The sequence below is a fragment of the Phaseolus vulgaris genome, chromosome 9, assembly GCF_000499845.2.
Source record: "Phaseolus vulgaris cultivar G19833 chromosome 9, P. vulgaris v2.0, whole genome shotgun sequence".
NCBI classification, from domain to species: domain Eukaryota; kingdom Viridiplantae; phylum Streptophyta; class Magnoliopsida; order Fabales; family Fabaceae; genus Phaseolus; species Phaseolus vulgaris.
The window spans coordinates 5,399,392-5,407,098 of record NC_023751.2 but is presented as its reverse complement, the minus strand read 5'-3'; positions in this window follow the sequence as shown (position 1 = coordinate 5,407,098).

Sequence of the window (7,707 nt, the reverse complement as noted above, 5' to 3'; positions counted from 1 at the left end):
CTGTTCTCATAACAGCGTCTTGCCTCAGCCTGATCTGACTTGATGGTTATCACGGCCCCTTCCATCGACGGCAGCTTCAACTTCATATGCCTTGTCGATGGTATTGCGCCCAGTCTATTGAGCGTTGGCCTCCCCAACAGGACATTGTACGCAGAAGGGGCGTTCACCACCAGGTACTTTATCTTTTCCGTGCGGGCTGCCGTTCCGTCGGTGAACGTTGTCCTCAGCTCGATGTATCCCCGCACTTCTACCTGGTCCCCTGCAAAGCCGTAGAGACAACCAGTATACGGTCTCAACTGATCAGGGGACAACTGTAGCTTGTTGAATGTTGGCCAGAACATGACATCCGCCGAGCTTCCTTGATCTACGAGTACTCTATGCACTCGTCTTCCTGCCGTGATGAGAGAAATGACCACAGGGTCGTTGTCGTGTGGGACAACGTCTCGTAGGTCAGCCTTCCTGAAGACAATGTCCACCTCAGGGTAATGACTCTCATTCACTGCATCTACCGCCATCATAGATCGAGTGTATCTCCTTCTTTGTGAAGCTGTGCACCCCCCACCAGAGAAGCCTCCAGCGATCGTCTGCACTTCCCCATGCACAGGGACTTCATGCTGTTGCTCTCCAGTTTGGGATCCTGACGCGCGATCACCCTGTGGCTCACGCAGGTAATCTGCTAGAAAACCAGACTTCACCAACTCTGCCAGTTGGTGTCCCAGCGCCAAACAGGAATGAAGTGTATGTCCAAAGGCCTGATGAAACTCACACCATTCATTCTTCTTCCTTCCGAGTACCTTGTCTGTCTTCTCTGGTACTCGTAGTCTTGCTGCTACGGCAGGAAGGGCGATGAGATCCGCCAACCCCACCATGAAGTTGTATCTTGGGGGCGCGTTATTCTCCCTTGCACGCCCCTTACTCTGGTCTTTGCCTGGTGCATAGGGACGAGGTTTTTCCCGCACCTTCTTCCCCTCTTTGGCCTCATGCACCCTCGCTTGCTGTGGTTTTCCTTGCCCTCCACGCGGTCTGGGTGGTGCAGCACTTCCCCTCTTCTCAGAAACTTCTGTTTCTGCCACTATGTGCGCCACCGCACGCCGTCGGATCTCTGCAAAGGTGCTGGGATGGCTCCTGATGAGAGACTCACTGAAAGGGCCAGGCAGCACTCCCTTCTTAAACGCGTGCACAAGCATATCTTCATCTTTGCTGGGTAGTCTGACCACTTGTGCTCCAAAACGGTTGAGGTAGTCTTTCAGCGACTCCCCCTGGTATTGGCGCACGTCGAACAGGTCGTAGGACACCACTGCAGGTGCCTTGTTGACGATGTATTGCTCGATGAAGAGCTTCGAGAACTGAGAGAACGACGTGATATGCCCTTCTGGTAAACTCACGAACCACTCCATGGCGATTCCGCTCAGTGTGCTCATGAACATCTTGCAGTATACAGCGTCTGAGCCCCCAGACAACATCATCTGGGTGTGGAATGCCGTCAGATGCGCCTCCGGGTCTTCTACCCCTTTGAACGACGCTTTTACCCCCACCAGGTTGGAAGGCACCATGGTTCCCATAATCTCAGGGGAGAATGGCATGGGAAATGCCCTTGGAGGTGAAGGCTGCCTAGACACCCTTTCGTCAACGACGTGCTCCCTCTGCGCCTGCAGCGTTCTTCTCAACTCTTCGTTGACACGATTCAGTTCGTCGTTCCTGCTTTGCGACGCAGCCAACTCTGTCTGCATCCTTTCTTGTTCGACCTTCGACGCTGCAGCGTTATCCTGCAACGTGCGCACCATTTCCAGGACCTGCGCCATTGTCACAGCTCCTTCATCAGCGGATGGCGCAGGTGATGGTTGTCTGTTTCTAGGCATCTTCTCTATTAGAGAAACTGATAAAACTCTGGTGAGCTTTAAAACTGTGGTATATATGGGACAACGATTCACTCGGGCCCCACGGTGGGCGCCAAATGATCCTGCCGGCAACTTGAACGTGGGTGAATCGCTTCGTAACGCTTTCTGCCCTGTCTTCGGACTGCGTCTCCTGAAGAATCACCTTCTGAACTCTCTCTCTCTGATGTCTTCAAAATGTGACCTGCAAAATACACAGACGGCGCCTCTAGCGGCCGTTTGCACTCCGACGATCAAGTTAGTTCAACAGGACCACCAGAAACTGGAAACTTAGTAAAAATGTGTGTGTGAGAAAAACTTGCACTCTGTTTTTCCTCTCTCCCCCCTCACTCTCACTCTGATTCTGCCTTTTATCTCTCTTTCCCTGCTTCAGGGCATAACAGAATTCTGTTATGCTTTTCTGGCATGTGTCAGAACCCTGTCGTGCTTTTCAGAGAAAGCGTACCTTCAGAATCAGCAATGGGGAGCGTGAGAGTCTGCGCATGTATGCGCTTGGCTGCGCCTGTCTGTACCTTTAGCGGTACGAAGTGCTCTTTTGTCTGGACCGCACCCCTCTCAGATGGTGACACGTGGAGGCCTGCAACTCACATCTAACCACACACGTGTCACTTACTGGAAGGGCTCTAGCGCCTCTCTTTGTCCGCCTAAGCTACGCCCTTGCGGAGTAACTTAGGATGCTTCTCTTATCTGGGTAAATTGCACACTCTTAGGAGTGGTCATCGGGTGTGGCTGGTCTAGGCGCACTCACCGAACGTTACTCTCTGTGTAGGCGACTTACCCTTCTGGATGACACGCACGTAATGGGTTGAGGGAATCACCAATCACTGACTGGCTTACTAGTTCCCTCAGGCCACTCTCGTGCATGATTCCTTGAGGTGTGCTCATGCGAGGTCCATGCGTAACGCTCTCGCTGGGAACCTTAGTCCCAGTTTAACTGCGTGTAACACGAGACCCCGATGACAATACACCCGATGACTGATCAGTGTTTATTCGCTACTCGCGCTCTGCCTCCAGGCGCGAGTCTGGGAACTGGTCTGCTGGTGGTCACTTGGCTACTGACCACCGATCACCATTCTGGGTGATCTATCCCCCGACCTCTCTGCCGCCTGATCTGTCGGTGGTAACTTGGTTACTGACCACCGATCACCTCTCTTGGCGATCGTCCCCCTACCTCTCTGCCACCTGGTCCACGTGTCACCCTGCGAGTGGTCCACGTGGTTCTCTGATGCTGACGTCATCGACTACCGATGACCGATCGGATCACAAGACAACAAGAGTAATTGAAAGAGAAGAAAGGAAGGAGAAGAGAATGCTCATGAAGATGGAAGATAGGTTGGATGATCACGCCACTAGAAGTATGGATGCTCCTAGATGAGTGTGCAAGCCGCCACTTGAGGAAACCATGGTCCTTCAAGATAAGACTAGAGTAGAAGCTCAAAAGCTCTCCAAATGCTCACTCCAATTTTGAGTATAGTTTCTTTAGATGAATTCAAATCTGAAATTTACAAGGAAGGCACCTCTATTTATAGCCTAAGGTGCTAAAAATTGAAAGCTAAAACAAATCAAAATTCCCTCCAAAACAAGCTAGAACCGGCGCTAAAAAGCAAAGCAAGGAAGGTGTGATCCTTTCCTTCACTTTGGCACCCCCTATTCTACTCCTACACCTATCTACTAATACACCCCCCTAAAGCTCCTAACTAAAACCTAAAAGATGCTATAACAAAAGAGGTTTCTAAGGTTTCCCTCTAAGCACCTTCAACTAAAGACACTACAAAAAGAGAAAATAAATGTCCTCTAGCTCCCAAGGCTTTGAACATGCTTCTTGTAATCCTTTGAGGTGGACTTTGACCTCCATGGGCGTCCTCCATTTGTGCCTCCACCTCTTCTTGAGCTTGATGAGTGGCCTCCATGTTCTCTTGGGCTTGATCTCCATCATACTCCCCGAGTTGGAGAGAATTCGACCACGAATTCTGGAGACCTACAGAAAAAGGAGTTAGATCGCTGACATTAAAAGTATGACTACCTAAGAATGTATCAGGCATATCTAACTCATAAGCATTGTCATTAATCCTCTTGAGGACTTGGAAAGGTCCATCCCCTCGAGGCATTAGTTTGGACTTCCTTTGAGTAGGAAAACGATCCTTCCTCAAGTGAAGCCAAACCAAATTGCCCTCATCAAACAACAATGCTTTTCTCCTTTTATTGGCAAGTTCAGCATACTTGCCAACCTTCTTCTCAATTCTCTTCTTGATGTCTTTATGCAAAGTTTTCACAAAAGAAGCTTTTTCATCCCCATCTTTGCACAAGACATCGTCAAGAAGGGGAATAGGAAGAAGATCAAGAGGTGTTAGGGGATTAAACCCATAGACCACCTCAAAAGGAGAATGGGAGGTGGTAGAATTTACTACTCGGTTATATGCAAACTCAACATGGGGTAGTAAATTCTCCCACACTCTAGGATTCCCCGAAATAAAGCATCTCAATAGTTGTCCCAAAGTTCTATTCACCACCTCGGTTTGACCATCAGTTTGTGGGTGGCAAGTGGTAGAAAATAAAAGCTTAGTTCCAAGCTTGCCCCACAAGGTCTTCCAAAAGTGACTCAACAACTTAGGATCTCTATCGGACACTATAGACCTAGGAATCCCATGCAAGCGAACCACTTCTTGGAAGAAGAGGTTTGCAATGTGGCATGCATCATCCACTTTGTGGCAAGGAATAAAGTGAGTCATCTTTGAAAATCGATCCACTACCACAAAAATGGAGTCCTTTCCCTTTGATGTCTTGGGTAAGCCTAAGATGAAATCCATAGATATATCTACCCAAGGCATTGAAGGGATAGGAAGAGGAGTATAAAGACCATGGGGATGCATTTTAGATTTAGCTTTGCGGCAAGCTATGCATTTATCACACAAACTATGAACATGCTTATGCATATGAGGCCAAAAGAAATGTTCATGCAACACATCCAAAGTTTTAGCAACCCCAAAATGTCCCATTAAGCCCCCCTCATGAGCTTCTCTAACAAGAGATAATCTAATAGAGCATTGGGGAACACAAAGACGTTTTCCTTTAAAAAGAAAGCCATCTTGAATAAAAAAGTCTTTATGTCCTCCCTTAAGACACTCTTGATAGAGGAGAGAAAAATCAAGGTCATCATGATAAAGTTCCTTAATGTGATCAAAACCAAGATATTGAGAGGTTAAAAGATTTAGCAAGGTGTATCTTCTAGAAAGAGCATCCGCCACAATATTTATTTTGCCTTGCTTGTGTTTGATCACATAAGGAAATTGCTCAATGAATTCCACCCACTTAGCATGCCTCTTGTTAAGTTTGTTTTGGCTTTTCAAATATTTAAGAGATTCATGATCACTATGTATCACAAACTCTTTGGGAAAAAGATAGTGTTGCCAAGTAAACAAAGCCCTAACAAGTGCATATAATTCCTTATCATAGGTGGAATAGTTGAGATGACTTCCCTTCAATTTCTCACTAAAATAGGCGATGGGGTGGCCCTCTTGAAGGAGAACAGCCCCAATACTTATGCTTGAAGCATCACACTCAATCTCAAATGTCTTAGTGAAATTAGGAAGGGCCAAGATGGGAGCATTAGTCAATTTTTCTTTCAAAGTATCAAAAGCATTTTGTTGTGCTTCTCCCCAATGAAAGACCACATCCTTTTTCACTATGTCATTGAGTGGTGCGGCAATGGTACCAAAGTTTGGGACAAATCTTCTATAGAAAGAAGCAAGCCCATGAAAACTTCGGACCTCATTCAAAGATTTCGGTGTAGGCCAATTTTGAATGGCCACCACCTTTGTTTTGTCCACATGGACCCCTTTACAACTCACAACAAACCCTAGGAATTCTATATGATCAAGAGCAAACATACATTTAGCAAGGTTAGCATACAAATGTTCCTTCCTAAGGGTTTCCAAAACTTGCCTAACATGCAACCTATGGTCATTCAAAGATAAGCTATAAATGAGAATGTCATCAAAGTAAACCACAACAAACTTACCAATGAAAGGTCTAAGAACATGATGCATGAGGCGCATGAAGGTACTTGGTGCATTAGTTAAACCAAAAGGCATAACTAACCACTCATATAAACCAAAGTTGGTCTTAAAAGCCGTCTTCCATTCATCACCCGGTTTGATACGGATTTGATTGTAGCCGCTTTTAAGATCAATCTTTGAAAAGATTTTAGAACCATGTAATTCATCCAACAAATCATCTAGTCTAGGTATGGGATGCCTATACTTAATGGTTATGTTATTTATGGCCCTACAATCCGAACACATTCGCCATGTGCCATCCTTTTTTGGCACTAAGATGATAGGCATAGCACAAGGACTCATGCTATCTTGCACCCACCCTTTCTCAATCAAAGCCTCAACTTGTTGGCGAATTTCCTTGGTTTCACTTGGATTGGTCCTATATGCGGGACGATTTGGTAAGGAAGAGCCCGGTATCAAATCAATTTGGTGCTCAATCCCTCTCAAAGGTGGAAGTCCATTTGGAGGATCTTGAAACACATCTTTGAACTCTTCTACCAAATTTTCCAAGCAATGAGGACTATCAACAAGTGTTTCTATGCTAAGAGTTCTAGGGATGGCTAAAAAAAGAGGATGATGAGCCACTATTTCCCTTTCAATGTCACGCCTAGACACAAGGAGTGTAGGCTTAGAACTCTTATCTTTTTTATCTTTTTTATCTTTTTCACTCTCCCTCTTTTTCTTCATGATAACTTGGTCCTCATGGACTTCTCTTGGAGAGAGAGATTTTAAAGTAACCTTGTGACCATGGAATTCAAAAGATAATTTGTTGGTAAAGCCATCATGTAAAACTTTTCTATCAAATTGCCAAGGCCTTCCCAAAAGAACATGAGTGGCTTCCATGGGCACAACATCACATAATACCTCATCTTTGTATTTTCCAATGGAGAAATGGATGAGGACTTGTTTATTAACAATTATTTCTCCTACTTCACTAAGCCATTGTAACTTGTAGGGCTTTGTATGAGAGATAGTAGGCAATCCAAGCTTATCTACTACTCTTGTACTAGCCACATTTGCACAACTACCCCCATCTACTATCAAGGAACAAATGTTGTTTTGAATAAGACATCTTGTATGGAAAATATTTTCCCTTTGACTTTCATCAAAAGGTTGTGAAACTTGTCCAAGAAGTCTTCTCACAACTAACAAGTCCCCTTCAAGTGGACATTCGCTCTCATCCTCACTAGATGCATGAGAATGCAATGAATGCTTTGAAGAATCCGAATCATGCTCACTAACTACAATGCCCTCATGCATGTACATACTTCGTTTGGAAGGACAATTTGCAGCAATATGACCATAACCCATACATTTAAAGCATTTAGTGTTAGATGTTCTAGTGGGAGACTTAGGTCTAGATGTTGATGGCTTAGATTCCTTGGGTTTGAAAGAAGAATCTTTGGAAGGATGTTTAGAAAAAGAAGTTTTGTTTCTCCAAGACTTGGAGTAGTATCCATTATTGGAAGCATTTTTAAAAGAGTTTTTCTTAGCAAGTTGGGCTTCCACCTTCATTGCAAGATGAACTAAAGAGCCCAATGATGAATACTCTTGTAACTCAACAATGTCTTGGATATCCTTCCTAAGACCACTCACAAACCTAGCAATCATGGCTTCGTCACTTTCTTCTAATTCAATTTTAAGCACAAGCGTCTCAAGCTCCTTATAATATTCATCCACATTTAGCGTGCCTTGTTGAAACCGTTGGAGTCTCAACATGAGGTCTTTCCTAAAATGTGGGGGCACAAACCTAGCGC